This window comes from Myxocyprinus asiaticus, chromosome 2, assembly GCF_019703515.2.
Source record: "Myxocyprinus asiaticus isolate MX2 ecotype Aquarium Trade chromosome 2, UBuf_Myxa_2, whole genome shotgun sequence".
Taxonomy (NCBI): domain Eukaryota; kingdom Metazoa; phylum Chordata; class Actinopteri; order Cypriniformes; family Catostomidae; genus Myxocyprinus; species Myxocyprinus asiaticus.
The window spans coordinates 54,555,239-54,577,612 of NC_059345.1; positions in this window are offsets into that span (position 1 = coordinate 54,555,239).

Sequence of the window (22,374 nt, forward strand, 5' to 3'; positions counted from 1 at the left end):
TCACCCTCATGCCATCCCAGATGTGCATGACTTCCTTTCTTCTGCAGAACACAAATTAAGATTTTTAGAAGAGTATTTTTGCTGATCTGTTTCTCATCCACACCTATCACATCGCTTCTGAAGATATTGATTTAACCATTGAAGTCTTATGGATTACTTTTGTGCTGACTTGTGATTTTGTTTAGCTTTAAAATGTTGCCACCCATTCACTTGCATTGTATGGACCTACAGAGCTGAGAAATTCTTCTAAAAATCTTCATTTGAGTTCAGCAGATGAAAGACAGACATACACATCTGGGGTGGAGTAAATAATGAGAATTGTAATTTTTGGGTGAACTATCCCTTTAAGGGCTCTTGTCAGATCTGGATGAATTTGTCAATAAGAGAGGTCTGGAAACATTTCTAGTAATTATTACGGTGAAAATGTGAAAATGTCACAGGGACATTATATATAAATGCTGAAATATAAACCAAAGCAAGATCATGTTTTATTAATGCCTTCTTTCACTATTTCATAGCTTTTAAAGTCCTGCGCGGATACATATTTCAGTGTAGTTACAGTTTTCAGTGTCAAAATAATTTAGATCATTAGTTCTGTACAGCAGTACCGCCACTCTCTAAACACAGAGTATGCAGTCTGGTGCGTAGGGCACCAACCCCGGTCGTGAAACACTCGCTGTGTTTGAAACCACCCCCATCCACTATATAGTGCACTATTTCGAGTGTCCGCCATTTTGTTGGATTGTCTGAATTCTGAGTGAGCCACTCGTTCCTTACTTTTGTTCACTAATTATTACCCACAATGCACTCTAATTTCGAGTGTATATTTGATGTACACTCGACGACAGTTAATTGCCCACAATCCACCACGGGGAAGACGTGCGAGCTGGGAGTTTATTGCTTCTTTCACTCCTGCAATATTTTCTTTCATGTTGAATGTATTAAAATTACTTTGACAAATCATTACTTGATTAAAATAACATAACGAGAGGCAAAACATACAGATACATTTTAAAATGTACTCTTTATTTGATCAAATGTGTTTACTCTTTATATTAGTATAGTATGTATTTAAAATGACAAACAGACTGAAGATTTATTGTATTAATATATTATCTAATAAGAACAACAAGCAAGGTCCAAGTATTTTAAAAGTTAATGTGATGTTTTTTCTGCAACAGCCCCAGAGATCCGACGCTTTGTGTATACGTCAGCGTCCGACTCACTCACTCACTCATTTCGTTCACGCACTGATAAGATTGGCAGTTAGTGCACTTTCACTATATAGGAAATAGTGAACGATTTCGGACACAGCCACTCTCTTCGCCATAGGATCGCCTTGTGCCCACACATCTCACACATGCGCGCCTCACGCACCTCGCTGTGCACACACAGAAACGCTGTCTGTTCGCGCTCCAATCTCAATCACGTGAACAGCAGAGCTAAGGCATTTATTTACACTTAACTTGGATGTTTACATGGATTTATAGTTAACGCACCTGAAGTACATGCGATAGTTTCCAGTACCCCCGTGAGGGCACGGGGTAAATGCGTAAATACTGCTCATGACATGCAAGACGCGGGACAAAGTGCACTGATATATTGCTGCATTGATTTAAAAATGTACACTTAAAAACTGATGTCATAAGAGCCCAGTTACATTATCACCCTGAAAATTACCATCACATTCACACAGAAAAGCCCGTGTTAGCATCAGAGCCAAAACTTACCTCAGCGTGCTGCCTTAAGTTGAAGCTGTGATTTTAATCTTGAAATATCCGCTTGTCTTGGTGTTAAATGAAGGCAATGCATGACGAAACTATTATTTTTTGTAATGAAGAAAGTGTTTCACTTTGAAGAGTTTGATGCTGCAGCATTGATGACTTGTGTGACAGTCTGTGACAGCAGCACGTGCAGCTGTGTGAACTTCCGCACTCGTAAAAGTCCCATTCAATAATCTCTCATTAAATTACGCATTAAACCCAGTAATGTAACGACAGGAACACCGCCCATTGTAAAGCAAATTTGAGTGAGTGTAACACTTTCATGACTCCTCCTCTATGAATAAACACGAGAAAACATTTAAATAAATCTGCACCCACTTTCCCACTACATTTTCCAATACAATAAAAAAATCTTCTAACAAAAGTTAACAAAATTATAACAGATAAACAAGATAATTAAGAATATAGTTCATCAACAACAGACTAACACCTGCACAGTTGAAAAAGACATCATCTGGGGCAGGAGAGACAAAACTCTTCTGTGAAGGATAAACACTCAACTCTATTCTTGTGGTCGCTCTATGCAGCTCACAACTGATGCTGCCAATGCGTGCCTCTCTTCTCTCCTTCTGCCTTCCTTTTTATGTGAGTTACAGTCCTCTTAGCGGCCAGTCACAGCAGGCAGGACTCTGCGATGGTAATGGGAAACAGGTGGCAGTAATTAGTACCTGCTCAGAGGAAAGTGGGAGAGACAAAAGGAAAAACTGATGGATAGAACACGCCCAAATAGTGACAATTCACACACCACAAACACAGATGTAAATAAATACATCCAGGGATGTAACAATGTAAAATAACGAGCAGCGTTATTTAAGATGATCATAAAAGTTTAAGTTGCAACTTGTTATCGGGAAACTCAGCCTTTATTATTTGTATTGTTGTAAAAAAATAAAATAAAATACACATTCATTTATTCCCACTTATCCTATGTAAGGTCGCGAAGGTACTGAAGCCTATCCCAGGAAGATGTATTTTTTTATCTAACATTAGAAAAGATGAAAATGAGCTATGACTTTTACAAATGAAGATAGGCAAATGTCTCTGCTAGTAATATCAGCCTAGATAAGATTATTTGAATGTTTATTACGTTTTTTATGTCTGTCAAGACATTTCTGATTTTAAAAATCCTCGACTGTGTAGAAGTCCTTTATTTATTATTATTTACTTCAGCACCGGACATTAATACGCAGATATTGACGTACTTCAGGAAACGTATATATAAATCAATAAATAAATGAATAAATAAATAAAACAAGGTTCAGTTTTCACCATGGTACAATGTTAGATATACAATAAAAAATACATGTTCCAGCAAATCATAATGGAATAATTGCATCTTACATATTAATTTAATAAACTGTGGTCACCATACTTCATTATACCTATGTCTACTTACACAGCAACCATGAATGAAGGCTGGTTCTAGACATTGAGAGGCCCTTGGCAGAATTTCTTTTGGAAGCCCCACAAATGGTTGATTTTTGTGGTTGAAACAATGGTTGAAACGATGACTTCATGCGCATGCGTATTACGTGTTATATAAAGAATGATGGATTGATAGGCATCAATTTGAGATTTATGATTATCAATATGAATACTGGTGTCTGTGTAAATAACAATAATCAACAATTTATTCATTTGGAGTGTTTTGTATGGAGAGTGAACATTGTACAGTAGGCAGAACCTGCAATTTGAAAATCTTGAAATTAATGTATGGATTCAGATGGGAAAAATGTATTTGTATTTTAAATGTTATTGATTTATTTACTTAATTTAATTTGATGTACCTTTACCCTGCAATTCATGCACCCACTGCTTATGTATATAGCCTATAGACAGAGATGTGATGCCATGTACAGTATTCAATGATATGCTTAGAATATGAAAACATGAGGCAGTGAAAATGCATGTTAGATCCAGTGTACACAAGACCTCTCTCTCCGTCAGAAGATATCCATATATCAGAGTTCTGTCTGATATCCAAAACCAGTCAACATCAACAGCTTGTTATGTTAACTTACTCTCCAACCAGCCCAAGAGTCAGCAGGGGGAATAAAGAAGGCAGGAGATGAAGTGATGGTAAAAATGAGCAGAGTTTATTGAATAATCTCGAGAGTTCAGCCTATAGGCATGCGCGCGTGTACTTCAAAACAACGTGCGAGACATTCAAAACTACAATGGCGGACTACAGGACTGTGTTTGTGCTGCTCAAGATTTTGAGTTTATTGACACTTCTCCAGCAAAGTAATTGTAGTAATAAAGCAACCTCATCGTCCGTCCAGACAAAATTGTTCGATGCTTTCACCATCTTCATTGTTTGTATTCACCGCTCTGTGGAAGAATGCTTATGTGCGCAGGCGCGTTGTGTTTACATCGCCAACTACTGGCATGCATAATACAACCTTTTAAGTCGTTTTCACGGATCCGTATGAAAGAGGATCGTTTTGACAACGGTGTTGTCTGTACGCGAAACTTTTCAAAAACGCATAGGAAAAACGTTTCCATTTTAGTACATCGTTGTCATGTAAACGTACCCTGAGACTGAGACTAACCCTCAGCATCAACTTCTAATATGTGTGCATTTCCCAAATGATGTAACTACCTGCTTTACCACCATAGTATGATGCATCATTAGAGAAACTAACTAGCTAGTCATGACTTTCCCGAAACCCTAGTAACTATGTCGCACATCCAACGTTCAAACCACATTGGTTTAACAATATAGAACTGTCGTTAATGACATTACGCAAGGGGTGGAGTAATAACTTCAGGGAAAATTAAATTATAATAGCTCATTTACACGTACACCAGAAAGAAGTTTAATGCGAGAAAGCTGTGAAGTGTGCACCGTGTAATGAGACAGATACATTGCACTGCAACAGATGTGTTTCTCTCTACATCAGACTTCAGGGTTCTCCCGATGCACTTGAGCACAAAGGCACATGTGCACTCTTCAAATGGGCACGTTCTATTCAGAAGAGATCATCCTTATGCCCTACTCCCTTCAAAGTCTTTACCATCCACTGTGACAGCAGTGTAGGGTTGAAAGATGTTCCCTTCAGACCCCACCACGGGGTCTGAAGGGAGAGGATGACTGTGTCGATGCCGTGTCAAAATAACAGCCATTTGGAAGTCACTCTTTTAAGCATTTTTTATTGAAAATTGGGACGCAGCCAAAACTACCACTTGTGCATTAATATGGACACAGACTTTTTTTTTTTACTTTTTTTTTTTTTTAATAGGCCTACATGTAAACGTAATTAAAGCCTTCACAGAATGAAACATATATATGGAATAAAATATATAGAAGCCTCAGCGAAGTCAAATGTCCACAAAGCAAACTAACTACCACAGGCAAAGAGCTGCAGTTTCAACCACACAACTTTGTGATGCTGTTTACGAACGTTCATTTGAACTACGGTTATGGGAAACACCAAATCGTTGAACTATGTTGGTAACGATGGAACTTACGACCACGATGCTTTTGGGAAACGCACCCCATTGAATAGTCAAGACACATGGCATGGTGTTTCTACAAGAAAAATGTTGAATTTAGTGTTACTGTGTCAAAGTTCCACATCTTTAAGCTGGTTCTCTTCAAGTCAAGCTTAAGACTCACACGCATTACTTGTCAGGCAAACAGAATAATATTTTATTTGATCGCCTCTCAATTTCTCCTGCTCTTGTTTTTGCAAACAGCTAATTAAATTATGGATTTTGTCTCTTGAGCATGGCTGCGTGATACAGCGCAGAGGGAACATTACCTCCACCCAGAAGACGTGTCTGAGATTTTGCAATGGCAAAGTAGACATCTGAAGTAGTTTTTTGTTCCAACGCTGTCAATATGCTATACTTAGATTTTTCAAGATGGAAAGAAAGATTATCGCTCACATGTGAATAGGTCCAAATTTCTAATCGCAAGTTTTTAATTGCAGATGTGAGAGCACTGCGCAATGAGCCTCGTTTCCCAAAAGCATTGCAAGCCAGGTAACATGAATGTACGCAATGTGAATCATAAGGGGCTCTCATGTATCCAAAAAGTTTTTTTGTCTGGAAACTGAACAAATGCACACAGAACAGGATATAAAATGATGGACATCAGTATTGAACTACTCATAGACCTGTCTAAATATAAGTCATCTGGTTAGAGTTCAGTGTACTGCCATTATGCAGCATGCAATTTGTTACTGCCTTATAAAAGACTATATGCAAGCCGATTTGAACCAGCCATTGGATGAAGAAAGAAGAAGAGGAGGATGAAGAGAGAGAGAGAAGGAATCTCTCATTGCACACTCTCACTCTATTCTCCTCTGTTAACCATATTTTAATTATTTATTAAGGCATATTTAAGTATTAAACTGTGTGGTCGCATTACTCAGAATGTCTTAATCTGTTTAATAATAATAATTGATGTTATTCATAATAATAACAATAGGCTAATAATAATAATAATAATAATGCATAAAATAGATATATAAATGGATGAATAGATAAAATAAAATCAGAGAGAGCAGAAAAATATCAATGGCTGGGCTTCCCGATAACGTTGCAACTTAAGCTTTTACGATCATCTTAACGAATGCCCTGGAGAGAATATGTGATCACAAATAACCCACTACACAAAGTGAAAAGGTCAGCATCTAGTTAAACTTGTTCATATAGATATTACAAATTCAATAATTTAAAACACACAAAATTACCATACACACTCATTCTTACAACAAATAATGAATCTTACATCCCTTCCCCTTCCAGACGAACAAGACCCCACCACGGGGTCTGAAGGGAGAGGATGACTGTGTCGATGCCATGCCATGCAAACTGGTCGTTCTTTTTCGATTGTGTCCGTGCTCTCTCCCAGCCGCGGCACCAAGAAATTAGGACACACTTGCACTTGGAGTATAACCGCTTGGAGAAATAGCACGGTGCCTCTGAGGGTCCAGGCATAGACATATTCGGGCAGCGCATTCATCCCTCTGTCTATCTATCTTCGTCGTTTCGAGCGACTGAAAACATCCCCACTTTTTGAGAGTGCTATACGGCTAAGTCAATCACACATCACAACTCTCCTCTTTTCAAATCCACACTCTTTTTATTCCTTTCCTGTCGACTCTTGCTTCCCAAATCCAAATCGGATACAGGTGAGTTTAATCAAGTTCCCGTCCATGCAAGGGGGAGGTGGAGAAACACTGCATACAGAATTACCTGAGCTACCTAGAACTCACAAGTAAAAAAAAAAAAAAAGTCCAAGTATGACGAGAAATCTCCCAATTTCATTACAATATGTAGTTGCAATAAAAGTTGAGCTGCAGTGGATAATTATTCTGTTGCACGGCATTGAGGAACTGACGATGACGTGGGTTGACCAATCAGTGGAAAGACGCATTTCATGCCCACCCACATGTGCAAATTAAATATTTATCTATTTTCTACCCAGGAACCATTTTGAAAAACAAACCATCAAAACGTACATGGCTGTTCTCTCTACCTGTAGCTTTGGTCTTCAGCAGTCAACACCCGATCGCATTGCACCACCTACTGGTGAGAACGAATACCATCAGATGGAGATTGTGCATCAGTAATCTGCTGCTTTTCCTGCAGTTCCCGGATGTGGAAGGTTGAATTTTCAACCAAATTTGAACCACTGAATTTGAGGAAGCAAATTTTATTAAGCGAAATAATATGGGCTGAATTTTACCTGTCTAAATCTAGATTGTATTTTCAAATGAACTGAATAATTTGGAAATTAACTTTGGAAGGTGAATATTTATTATTGAATTTTTAATAATGAAATTAGTTGTGAAAGGTTTCCAAATCAAATATTCAATGCTTAAAAATACAACTTTGTTAAAACACAGCCTCCTAAAATGCAACACTGTAAATACAACAGATTTAAATGCAAGCACTGTAAACTCAACACATTTAAATGCAAGCACTGATAATACAATGCATTTATTTTTTCGATTAGAGCAATTCAACATTCTTTTATGCTTCAGAGATTTTAGTCATCATTTTAGCTCCATAAACATGTATATATATATATATATATATATATATATATATATATATATATATATATATATATATATATATATATATATATATATCTCACACACACACACACACACACACACACACACACACAGACAAGCTTAATTTTAGCTCCATAAACATGTATCTCTCACACACACAGACAAGCTGATGCTGTGCAGGAGATGACAGTCCAAAGTTCTTTCTTCAAGAAAGAACAATGTGATGTCGATAAGTTTGCAGGTTCGTTTATGAAACTGGTGAAACTGCGCAAACAGAACGATTAGAAATGGGGATGTTTATTATGCAATTTCTCTGTATGTAGCCTTGAACAAGTCTTTCATTCAAGCTGTCAAACCACAAAACTGCATACTTGTTACTGAAAATATATTTTGTAGGCTCTATGAAAGATACATATACACAATATATCATCCAGCGATGGCTAGAGGAAATAATCTTTGCCCTCTGATAATGATTTGGGTCTAATTTAATGGAAAAAATGCTCCGTGGCACTTTAGAATGTTGACGCTGAGCGTTGGCTGTGTGTGTGTACCTTTGTAGAAAATAAAATTTTTGAATTTCTGAACACGCCATGTTGTACGCCATACGTGTCCGGTGTGCGACCCACTTTAATTATCCTGCAGCTCACACATAACAAAGTTGTGTTGAGACATATGTCTGAAGAGACAAAGACTAGAGTGCAAGGAGCAGCCCAATTTATATCTGAAAAATATTCATTAATATTTAACTTGGAATCATAATAAAAAAAAGAGGATATATAATTAACTTTAAGGCTTTAAAATGTGGAACATATTTAACAGGGGTAGAATGACATGAAAAAGTATTTTTTGTAATCCAGCCAACCAAAATATTATGTAAGGTATAATGTACAGTCAGCCGGTTGTTATCGCACATTAAACCCCGACAGGGTGATCAGGACCCTGACACGAAGCAGGGGTCTTGTATCACCCTGAAGGGGTTTATTGTGCAATAACAACCGGCTGACTTTACATTATCCCACTTATTACACGCCTACTAACCATATAAATAAATACATGGAAATAAAAAATATTGATTTGTGTTGAAAGTATGTAATTTGAGAAGAAAGAAATGGCTGAACCACTAAAATCTACCTCCGGTTTGCATCGGAGTTCTGTTGGTATTTATTTTGTGAAAATGACCTAAGCATCTGACTGCTTAGTATGCATCTTAGTACAAGACTACTTGCCAAATAAATAAATAAATGCACATGAAACATTGATTTGAGTTTATATTATTCTATTAGCTTACTTTTAGAGATCGCATAGTGATACGAGAAGCAGGAAAGATGGCTCAGATACCCGGATGAGTGGTCTGATATGTCGATGTGTGGTGGTTACAGAGAAATATCAGACCGCTAGATGCCTTTATTGACCCATCAGAATCGAGTATTCCAGGCATCCATGTAAAAAATATATTATGCAATAATAATATCTTTTTGTCATACATTTTGCCCTTTCACACGTTATTTTAAGGCCCTCCAGTTAAACATACTAGCCCTTGTTTCACATGAAGGGAAACCTTTGAGATTCTGAGTGTATTTGAAAACACGTTTCTTCATTCTGTCATCTCCACAGTAATAGAAGTGGGCGTCTCCTCCCCGTGTCACTGCATGTCATTAACACTGTGTGTATAATCCTGCAACGACCAAGAACATTTGCTATTACGTGAATGTTAAAATGAAACCACAGTGCTTTGCGTTCACTATAAAAATCCTCAGGTGCAGGCTTATTAAAATGGGGACCCTGCTCTGACTGTCATTCTTTAGTCAGCCCTGGGCAAGAGAGTCTATGTGCTGCTCATTGCAATCTACAAAACCAGATAAAAGATTCATTTTATGGTGTTACTGTAACAGGTAGTTGCTTTTCTCCACAATTACATTCCTTGTAGATGATGTATGGATATTGAGAAATATCTTACATTTGTTTTTTATTCTCTCTGGCTACAGTTCCTGAAGCCAAATAGAATCAGCTCTGAATGTTCACAGTAATGGACAGCCACCAACTCAGTCCATCTCTAACTGCTTTTCATTTGGCTCATAAACCAAACACACATTGGTTTGAAGCTTCCACTTAATTAATTAATTAACTTAAATAATCTTTGTGGTGTGTCTTTGAATCAAAATGCCACCAGGGCCTTAAAAGAAAGCACAAATATCTCTGAGACTGCCAGAGACTTCCAGATGTATTTAAAGAGCTCATTTCAGAGGCCCCATCCACGTCATAAAACAGTAATATGCAGAGAAATCTTTAACTGGGGTAATTACTCCAAGCATGTGATTAGAATGTCATTTGATGACATTGGCTAATTAGCTCTGTCTTGGATAATCACAGTCGCTCAATAGGCTGTCACTGCTGGCAGGGAGCAACGAAATTCTTAGCTGGACTACGGCTTGTAAGGCCTTGGATAAGAAAGTGCTGGACAGAGGGGTCTTTAAATAATTTGTGACATATCTGTGAAGTAGAAAGAAAAAAAATTTGAGACTCTAAATAGCATGCTTTTAATTGGAGTATTATTCCCTCGATCTTCACATTTTAGCTGGTCCACAACCTTACATTGTTTTTTTTTGTTGTTGTTTTTTTTTCAATTAAAAATTGTATTGTTTCATAAACTTAACAAAGAAAAAAACACATATATATATATATATATATATATATATATATATATATATATATATATATATATATATATATATATATATAATGAATCAATCACATTTAACATTAAACCCCCACTATAACCCCTCCCCGTCCCAATCACCCACCCCACCCTGACCCCCCACGAACACCACTGTGGTCAATAAAATATACACATACATTAAAAAAATTATACATAAAAAAGTATAATTAAAACTGAACTACTCTCTCCACTGCCCCTCCTCGAGAGTCCCCCAAAAACACAAAATAGTTGCCCCATTTCCTATCAAAAAAAAATTCCGAACTCCCATCCTCCTGCTCGACCCCTCCTTGAAAGCAGCCACCCTTCCCATCTACGCACACCACTCCGGGAATGAGGGCACTCCATCCAACTTCCATCCCCTTAAAATAACCTGCCTACCAATCATCACACTGGTCAAAACCCAATTTTTTGTGTACTTATCCTCCAAATTCATGACTGCTCCATCTCCCAAAATACAGAGTCTGGGGCAGAATGAAATTTGAGTGCTCAACACATCACACACAAAACTCTGTACCTTCAAGCAAAATTCTTGGATCTTACCACACCCCCAAAAAACATGGGAATCCCAAAATGTTGAACCAAATTTTCAAAAGATCTCAATACAGTACTGTGCAAAAGTTTTAGGCACAAATGTTGCATAGTGAGGATGTCTTCAAAAATAATGCCATAAGTAGTTTTCATTTATCAATTAACATCATACCAAGTCCAGTAAACATAAAAAAGCTAAATCAATGTTTGTTGTGGCCACTTTTGCCTTTAAAACAGCAACAATTCTCCTAGGTACACCTGGACACAGTTTTTCTTGGTTGTTGGCAGATAGGATGTACCAAGCTTCTTGGAGAATTCGCCACAGTTCTTCTATCTATTTAGGCTGTCTCAATTGCTTCTGTCTCTTCATGTAATCCCAGACTGACTTGATGTTCAGTGGCAGGCTCTGTGGGGGCAATGCCATTTCTTGCAGAGTGCCCTGTTCTTCTATTCTAATCTTTACTATTTGCAGTTTGGGAGTCTAAAATAAATTTTTCCTATTGACACACTAAAGCTGAAGATATAAATAACCATCTTAATACAAATGTTTTTGTGAAACATCTTAAGTGCCTAAAACTTTTGCACAGTACTGTAGGTCACCGAGTGCAGTAACCCCCTCACAATCTAGTCTGACCAACAGAAAGGGGACTTATTAATACATAATATAGTGTTCAGCCATATGCTCAAGGCAACATTTAAATAAATGTCAGAATTAAACACTCTGGACACTTTTGTCTATACCAAGATAATGGGGTGTAAAGTTCTCTGATTAGTTTGATAGAAGGGCTTTGCAGTGGTGAAATAAGGGCAAGAAGTTCCTGTTCAATACAAAACCAGGGAGGGGCTCTCTCAGATAGAAGCGACCAATGAGCCAAATGTCTGAGACCGAACACATAATAATAAAACAAAATCTTGGTTAGGCCTAGCCCACCTTTGTCAATTGGCCTATGTAACTTATTGAAATGTAATCTGGGATAGGGATGCACTGATCTGATACCTGGATCGGTATCGGCTCTGATACTGAAGCTTTTAGATGGATCGGGTATCGGTCCGACGAGCCTGATCCAAATCCGATACTGTGTGTTAGTCATGTTTGTTACTGTCAAGCTCAAAAAATGACATAAAAGAACCATAAAAACACCATTGAAGTAGTTCATATGACTCGTGCATTTTATTAAAAGCCACTTGAAGATGTGCAATAGCTCTGTGAATTACAAAAGGCTGTGTTTTATAAGTAAATATATAAAATGCACGCACAGCTCCAGTGCGTCAGTAAATGGCGCTGCTCTGTTTACACACACGCTCGCGGCTATTTTTAGCCTTCACGCAGTGCTCAATATTTGAGCGCTACTAATGAACATCTCAGATGTAACAAATTAAACAAATTAAACTACTGTGAACTTGCCTACAAACAGAAACATACAGGACTTCCTGGAGAGTTCAGAATGTCAAAATAAAAAGCGTGAGGGTTTAAAAGTTAAAGGTGCATGACTGAGATATATTACTATATAATACTATTATAATATATTATTATTATTATTATTATCATTTGTTTACAAGTTATAATAAAATTTAAGTTGAATGGGTTCCAAAAAATAACTGTGTGAATGAAAAGTGGACTGATGTCTTACAACTAAATTGAACAAAAAAGAGATCTGAATCCTTTAAAGTCCAAAAAAAAAAAAAAAAAAAAAAAAACATTATCCAGTATACTGGTTAACAATAACATTTTTCTTAATAAGCTATACATTTATATTGAAATAATGTGTAGTTACAGGTTTGTGTTTCTTTACATATTAAAGAGCACACCCAATTAGTTCCACACAATAATGTAAAGATATTCTAAACTGATTATGCAAAAAAAGATCGGGATCGGTATCGGCCGATTCTGAGATTTCCGATATCGGAATCGGATCAGAAGAGAAAAAGTGGCATCGGTGCATCCCTAATCTGGGATGCTTACCATTCCAAATGAAGGACTTCACTATGCTATCAAATTGCTTGAAATAAGAGAGGGGGACATCTACAGGGAGAGATTGCAACAGGTACTTATATTTTGGAATACAATTCATTTTGATAACATTAACCTTCCCAATCATAGATAAATGTAATGAAGCCCACCTGCCTACATCGCTTGAAAACACATCGCTTTTTTATTAAGGGATCAAAATTAACTAACTAAATCAGTCAAATTTGCTGGGAATAAAATGCCCAAATACTTAATGCCCTGTTTGGGCCACTGGAAGGTGCCCGGCTGGAAAGCCGTTACTGGGCAGTACGCGGTCAGAGCCAAAGCTTCGGATTTAGACCAATTGACTCAGTATCCTGAGAATTTAGAATGAATAATTCTGTGGAGGCAAGTCATAATAAAATATAATCTGCATAAAGCAAAAGCTTATGCGCCACACCTCCTGCCACCACCCCTGGAAAATCAACTTCCCTTCTTATTGCGGCTGCCAGTGGTTCCATGGCAAGACAGAACAATAATGGGGAAAGAGGGCAACCCTGCCAGGTGCCCCTATCCAGAGTAAAATAATCTGAAATTAATCCATTTGTTTGTACCACCACTACCGGATGTCTATAAAGTAACTTAATCCATCCAATAAAAGTATTTCCGAACCGTATATTTCCAAAATCTTAAAAAGATAATCCCATTCTACCATATCAAAAGCCTTTTCAGCATCAAGTGAGATAGCAGCGACCAGAGTCTGATTATTCACCACTGACCACATGATATTGATGAGACGCCTAATGTTGTCAGAAGAGCTGCGGCCCCGAATAAACCCCACTTGATCTATATGTATAAGAGGTGTCATAACTTTACTTAATCGGTTAACCAGAATTTTTGACAATATTTTAACATCTAGCTGAATCAGAGAAATTGGATGGTAACTCTTACACTTGCTTGGATCTTTGTCTTTTTTAAGAATCAGACTGATCCAGGCTTGTGTCATGGTTGGCGAAAGCTTTCCATTCTTTAGTGATTCTGTATAAACTTCTAACAAAAGTGGAGCCAGTTCTGTAGCATAAAATCTAAAAAACTCGACAGCAAAGCCATCCGGCCCCATAGCCTTGCCCGTAGGCAAGGCCTTAATTACCTCACTAAGCTCCTCCAAGTTTATCTCAGAATCAAGAGAAATTTCTAATATCCTCATCAGCAGAGGAAGACGTGGAACTATAGAGATCAAGAATTCTTTAAAGAGCACCTATTATAGTTTTTCAAATATTACCTTTCATGTAGTGTGTTATATAGCTGTTTGTGAATGTAAAAAAGTCTGCAAAGTTTCAAAAATCAAAGTGCACGAAATATGGAGTTATTGACACCCAAAAGAAAGAACTGATTCTGAACACCTGAAATGAGTCGTTAGTAATTCCAGACTTACTTCCTGTACTAACCTATGTAATTTGGTAACAAAAAACCCGCCTCTGGTCTGTTTACATGTACAGCCAGTGCAGGCTGTTAGCCTATTAGCTGTTAGCCTCTGCTAACTGGCTAACTCCCGTTTTTATCAAACTACATATAAACTTACCACTGAGAAATGTCCTGTTCTTGTCGTGCTTGCGATGGTGGTCTAGGTGATCTTCCGATGTATCACTATCGGACTTGGGCTCAAATTAGTAAGGTAAAACAGAAATTTTTTCAGACGGAGCTGAAACTCGGATATGGTAGTGGCCGTTTCCTTTCCGACGCGCTGTAAGCGGTTGACCAATCACAACAGACTGGTACATCTGACCAATCAGAGCAGAGTAGGCTCTCTGAAAGGAGGAGTTTAGAATGAATCCTTCAGAACAGATCATTTAACGAGTCGTTTGAGACACTGGGGAAAAAAGTTAATGCTGCAATTTAAATTATGAGCAAATTAAAGTGTTTTTTGACCTTGGATGCATGTAAATCTATTGTATGAGAACTTTAAAACAAAATTAGGCACGTTTAAAAACCATAATATGTGCACTTTAAAAGCAATATTAATATCAATGGCTGAGGTAAACATCTTACCACCAGCAGATTTCACTGAGGGAATGGTAGAAAAAGACTCTCTATGCTTTATATATCTAGCCAAAAGCTTCCCTGCTTTGTTCCCTGACTCAAAGTATGACTGTCTTGTCCTGAATAGCCAAAACTCCACCTTCCGTGACAAAATAGTATTATATTTGTATTTCAATCAGGTCAATTCTCTGAGGCCATCAGACGACATTCGCGCTTCAGCTCTGCCTCTGCACTTTTAATATTCCCTTCCAACTCCACGAGTTCTCGTGCTTTGTATTTTTTGATGAATGAGGCATACTGTATGATCCGACCACTAAGAACCACCTTAAAGGTATAGTTCAGATGTATCTGAGTTTCTTTCTTCATCAAAACAGAATTTAAGATTTTTAGGATTTCATTTCAGGCCTCCTCCTTTAAACAATGCAAGTGAATGTAAATTTTTGGATGGTCCAAAATGCATAATTAGGGTGCATCAAATTAATCCACATGACTCCAGTCGACAAATAAAGTTCTTCTGGACCCAAACAATTGATTATTTTTAGAAACAAAACAATACTAATATACTTTTTAACTACAAATTTTCACTTCCGTACATCTCTGTGATGCGCACTCATGAGAGGGATGATGTAAGCTTGTTGGTAATGTCACGCGTCACGTGGAGGAGGAGGCAGGAAGCGTGTCATTGTTTACAAGAGAAGAAGCGCTGTACAAAAGTATAATTGTCTTTGCTGTAGATAAGTATTTGTGTAAGTGTATTGTTCAAAATGGTCATTTGGTGTGTGTATCCTGGATGCTTCAACCTTCAGAAACCCCAAAGAAAAAGCACGCCGGGAAAAATATAAACTTTTCATCGATTGCCTATACATGATCATGAGCGATTGAAGCTCTGGCTTATCACGCTGAACCTGAATATCAGTACACCCCTACATTCTCTCAAATATTGGAGGGTGTGCGGTGAACATTTTACCCCTGAGGATTTCAGACCATCGAAAGAAACATAGGGTCGATATCTGAATTCATCGGCTGTGCCCGTGCTGTTTTTCCAGCGAACTCAGGTATGTGTGAAAACTTTGTGATTGTCACGCCTCCCTCAAGCTCTGCACCTCCCTAAGAGCTCTGCTCCTCATCACCCGATTTCTAATTCACCACACCTGCACTCAATTCACTCGCTCAGCACTGCCTGCATAAATAACTCACCTTCATGCCACTTCACTGTCAAGTCTCACACAAAGGACTCTAGTTTGACCACGCTGCTCTCACACAGTGTTTATTTACCTGTCTGTATTTGCTCTTGATCTTTGTCGATATCTGTTTAGTGCTTACCCTGCTGTTTCGCCTGTTACCTCTTCTTCAGTTTGTGAAGCTTCTCTTCTGTGTGATATCACCTGTACCATTAATCTCACTGTGTAAACTCTGTAAATCCTATGAATCTCAGTAAACGCTCTCGCACTTGGTTTCACTAACTACAACATGTGTTGCTTGAATTCCTGACAGTCATATAGCCTATATATTTCTGCTAAAGAAAAAGCACAAGTAGATAACGCAACGGCATTGCTCCGAAATAAAGGATGGTTATTTACTGCAGTAATGTTTTTATTATTACTTGGAAATTATTTTTTTATTTTTATTTTATATTGTTTTGAAATTATTTTGGACTGTTTTGGTTTGTGAACGGCACTTGGTCTGTGGTCTGTGCAAGTTCCTCTTATAAACAATGACGTGTTTCCTGCCTCCTCCTTCTCCTCCTCCTCCTCCTCCACGTGATGCGTGACCTTACCAATGAGCTTACGTCATCCCTCTCATGAGCGCACGTCTCAGAGATGCACGGAAGCGAACATTTGTATATAAGTATTGTTTTGTTTCTAAAAATAATTCATTTGGGTTCAGAAGAATTTTTATTTGTTGACTGGAGTCATGTGGATTATTTTGATGCACCCTAAATATGCATTTTGGACCATCAAAAAATGGAGTACATTCACCTGAAATGAAATCCTAAAAATCTTAAATTCTGTTTTGATGAAGAAAGAAATTCAGATACATCTTGGATGGCCTGAGGGTGAGTAAATTATCAGCAAATTTTCATTTTTGAGTGAACTATTTCTTTAAGTGTCTCCCAAGCCATGCCCACAGAGGATACTGAGGACCAATTGGTCTCCAAATAAACACTGATTTCAGCCTTTAACATTTGTTGGAAATCAGGATTTTGCAAAAGGGATACATTAAAGCGCCAACTATATGATTTATTTTTCTCCGTATGTGGCAACACCTCTAAACTCAGCAGGGTGTGATCTGAGACTAAGATGTTTCCAATTGAGTAATCTACAACAGACGAAATGAGGGACTTAGATATAAAACAACTAATCTATTCTAGAATAAATCTTATGGACTGATGAAAAAAATGTGTAGTCCCTCCCAGATGGGTTTAAAAGTCTCCAAATATCTGTAAGACCAAGATTTTTACACATCCTTTGAAGTGTCAGTGTTGTTCTAGGGGGCTTGCACACTTTTGCTTCACTATGATCAAGGACTAAGTCCATCAAAAGATTAAAGTCTTCTCCCAATATTATATCATGAGGGGTGCCAACGACTTGCAATATCCCTTCAAGATCTATAAAAAAGTCCTAATCATCAGTGTTAGGTGCATATATATTAGCCAAAATCAACATTTGTCCCTGAATTTCTGCTAAAACAACAATTACTCATCCTAATTTATCTTTAATCTGTTTGAGACATTTGAATTGTAGATGTTTACTCATCAGTGTAATGACTCCCCTGCTCTTACTTGAGCCAGCACTAAAGAAAACAGGTCCACCCCATATCTTCCCAAATTTTGAGCTTCCTGCGGGGAAAGATGCCTTTCTTGAAGAAACACAATATCATATTTCTTACGTTTAAGAAAATAAATATCCTTCCTTCTTTTCATGGGGTGCCCCAACCCATTCACTTTCCACGTGGAGAGAGATAATCCACTCATATTAACATTTGACATTTTGACATATTGGAAATAATAGATTGTGTTAAAAATAAAATTATAAAGACCACATTCCCCATTAGTGCAACAATCAATCCCCGAACTTTCCCCAGAACAAAACAAACAGAAAAAAGAATAATGTGCGCATTAACCCCGCGCATGACAGTGCCAACTGGCGTCCATCCCTCTAAACTCAAACAGTCCATGTATGCCTACGAGAGTCCCTGCGACAACTTTGCCATCGGATTGCTCTAGTCCGGTGCTTCTATATAAATTTTGTGAGACAGAATTACATAACAGAAATTAATCTATGAAACAAACTCCAGCCAATAGGCAGAATAAACACAAAGAACATGTAGATTCCTCCACAAAACAAACTCCAGCCACTAGCAGAACCAGCACACACACACACACACACACACACACACACACACACACACAAAAGCTGTTCAGTTTCCTCGGACAGTCAAACGAATGATCAGTGAGCCGGCTGTTCATGAGTACAGCAGATGACTTAATCCTTCCAATGTCCTGTAAAAAAAACTCCAGCCAATAGGAGGCATAAGCACAAAGAACATGCAGCTTCATCCACAACTGTCCCGAAAGAGTGTTATTCCATAAAACAAACTCCAGCTGCTAGGCGGAACCAGCACAAAAAGAAACAAAGAAGGCACCCAGCTTCCTCGGATGGTCAAGTGTATGTTCAGCGTGACAAACTCACTTGGAGGTCGTGAGAAACACACCATGACTTCCTCAGTCCATCGATTTTATGAAAAACATAGCTTGTTGTGGGCATGTAAATATTTTGCGGCCATCTGTAGGATATTAGGTGCAGAAGAGCGAACAATTGCTGCAATATGACTTGAATCTAGAAAACCCAAACTTTTAATCCTGTAATTCCTCAACGTCATAAATTAAAAGATTCTGCTCGACTAGGCACCAAGAATTCTAGCTGAAGCTCACATCTGACCAATAAAACAAACAAAAGGGATCAGATAGCACATGACTTGAGAACTTCATGCTTCTGAAGAAAGCCCTACCATTTCAGGTGCAAAGGTTACAGGCAATAAAAAACAGAGAACATACTCCCTGTAAACCATGGGAAAGGCTTAAAACACACTCTGTTTTTGTCGTTCTATATAAACCAATTTGCTACACTTAAACTAGACTCATCAGATCACGAGACATCGTGATCGTTATTCTGCAAACAGCAGCTAAAAAGGAATCCATGAACATTTCACACAAAGTACCATTACTTGTGATTTAACCCTCTAAAATGTACAGAATGCATTTGGACCCAAAATGTACACAATACCTAGCCTTGCTAGATAATTCTGAAAATGACTTTATGACCTGTGATCACTTTTATAACTGAGAAATTGACAAATATAAATCTACTAAGATTGTTACTATTCAGGATAAAACACCATGTTTACTATCATTGAAATTCTTTCTGAATTTCAGGAATGTTTATGTTAATTAATTTTTTTATATATTCAGTTGTATCCAAGATATAAAAGTTCATGATTAAACATGCACTATTTTGAGCAGGAAATTTGTAAGAACCCTTTACACAAAGGATTGTAAATCAACTTTGAAAAGGACAGACCAGCTGACCATGTGATTCTGAAAAGCCATGTCTGATTGGCTCAGGACACCTTTGAGGTGCGGCCAATTTCAGCTCAAAAGTTCCTTACCAAGGAATAACTCTTCTCGGTCCCCTCTATTCTACAGCTCTCTTGCTTCTTCCACTTCCTCTGCAGCTCCTCATTCCTCAACGCTCTTGCCCTTGTGGCTTGCAGCCTCTGTGCCATGTAGAGTCCAAGGAAACTCAGGACATGAAGTCCCGAGGAAGCCTCTCACTCTCTGGTCACACACACACGTGACGGGAGTCGCGAGCCCTCCTTGCGGAAGGCCTCGCTTCAAAGCCCGCCTCATCATCCATCAACACAACAGACACTAAAGTATCCACGATCTAACAGAGTTCAAAACATCGACGGAACAAACTTTCTTCAAACACCAAAGAACCAAGCAGTGCAAGGAAATGCAACGACACGCAAGTACATATCCAGACTTTTGCTGAAAGTGCTGGTGTATTATTAAAATACTTTGGGTAATCTGATTGCAAATAGATTTAGGCTCAAAGAAGGATAAATGGTTCTCCATAAAGTTCATTTTCTCTGTATCGATCATTTATTTCACATTCTGTCACTTTTCTCACCAACCTGTTTCATGTTGTATGTGTTAGATTAGTTTAGTTTTAGAATAGCAATAAAGTTTGTTTGTCATAAAATATAACTTGACTGTGGTATATTTTGATAAATAATCTTGTCAATTGATTGTAAAAGATCTTGCTTCAAAGCTATACCTAAAATATGTGTGATATTATTTTCAATAAGCCGTGAGAATAATATTACTCCAATAAGTGAATTAATCATAATTCCCTTATTAAAGCTAATTCCTTACAATAGAAATTGTGAGCGGATACAACGAGATGTTGTATTACAATTTTAATGGTGGAGAATTTTATTCAGACAAATAATCTAATTATTTGTCATTTATCTTTCTTATAATGGTTGTTGAACATGACTAATTCCATTATAAACTTCCCTACATAATAATGACATAGAATGTGGACAGTTAAATTTAATTCTTAACATACATACTGTTCCTACACATCCTTAGTATCTATTCTCCATCGATGCAAGAGTTTCTTAAAGGAGTGTTATTCCATAAAACAAACTCCAGCCACTAGACGGAACCATCACAAAAAGAAACAAACTTGGCATTTTTCCAAGTGTAATTGTGCCATATTTAAGATGACATCATTGCTCGTGTACTGAAAGCTAATAGTAGAAAATACACACTGGCTTTGTGTATTACAAACTCACCCTGAAGCGGCAGTTCTCTGGTGCAGTGAGTGGGGCTGAGCCGATTTCTTCTGTGCCAGTGGTCACGTCCCGTTAGCAGTACACCTCGATGCAAGATGAAAGTACTGTATATACAGGAGTGTTCATGCCATCAGGATGAAGGGAAGACCACTATTTGGATTTACAGTGGATGTGGAGTAAGTTTTAATTATCCACCACCACACATACAAATTCTCCATTTATGATTGCATTATAATAAAAACTGAATGATTTTCATGACGTTCGGTTTTGTTAACGGTTCTTGAACTTGCATTATTCTGGTGATGCGGACAGAAAACCAGACTAAAATACTCAGACAGTCTTTCCTGTATTACTATTAAGCACCACAGCAACACTGCTACTGAATCTACAGCGTAAGACGAGACATAAAGCACTACCAGTAGACTGAATCCCAAAGAAATTACTCTTTTGAGCTGGCTCTCTTTAGTGAATCAAAAAGTTTTATGAATCCGTTGGAGCTGAATGAATTAATTGACTCACTCCAAGTAAGCCAAGAATTGCTACTCTGTTGTATGTACTTTAGGCTCATGAGAGCTACTTACTGGTCATTCATATGATAACATGTACTTTAAATACAAATGTAGTTTTGTTGTAATAAGTGAATAATCTGATTTTTTTTTTTCTTTTTTAAATGGACTATCTGGCAATTAAATATTTCATAAATAATAAATTAATACAATTCTTTAAAAATGCAGTTCACTTTTAAACATGCATACAGTATTATTTATTTTTCTCATATGTGTATCTGACTGGTAAATTTTTTCATCTACCAGCCACCTTGGCTGGTGGGCTAAAAAGTTAATTTTGGACCATGCCCATGCTACTGGTCATTGGCACAGCCATTAACAAGGGGGAAAAAATGACACTCCATATCAAAAAGGTTGCCAACACAGCACTAGTTTTTCAAAGTTATCTTTAAAACATAGTCTACTGTGATGGTATCATGGTACAGTGATGGTATCAGATGGTAATTCTGTGGTTCACTACTGTTTGTGGCCAAACGTTTGTGGCTTTCGACTATACTGTACATAGTAACATGGCTGCAGGGACTTGCTCCCACACAAGAGCATCAAAGAGGTCCAGCACTGATGTTGGATGATGGGGCCTGGCTTGCACTTACAGATCCAATTTACCCCAAATACATATGTTCAATAGCCTCTTTTACACTATCGGGCCAGTGCAAGCCAGGGCTATCAACTGCTCAGCCGGGGCCAGTAGCCTCGGATCTCGAGCTGCAAGACCAAAATTGATGTTCTTGACCATCAACGGGCCAATTGCCCCACAGCATTACCCTAAAACCTGCCCTTAATACACCACCCTGACGCCAACGTCACACACCCCACCCATTTCACAAGCAAGAGGGAAACTCAAGCTAAGATATCAAACTCTGGAGACTAACTAGATTTGTACTGTGCCCACAATTTA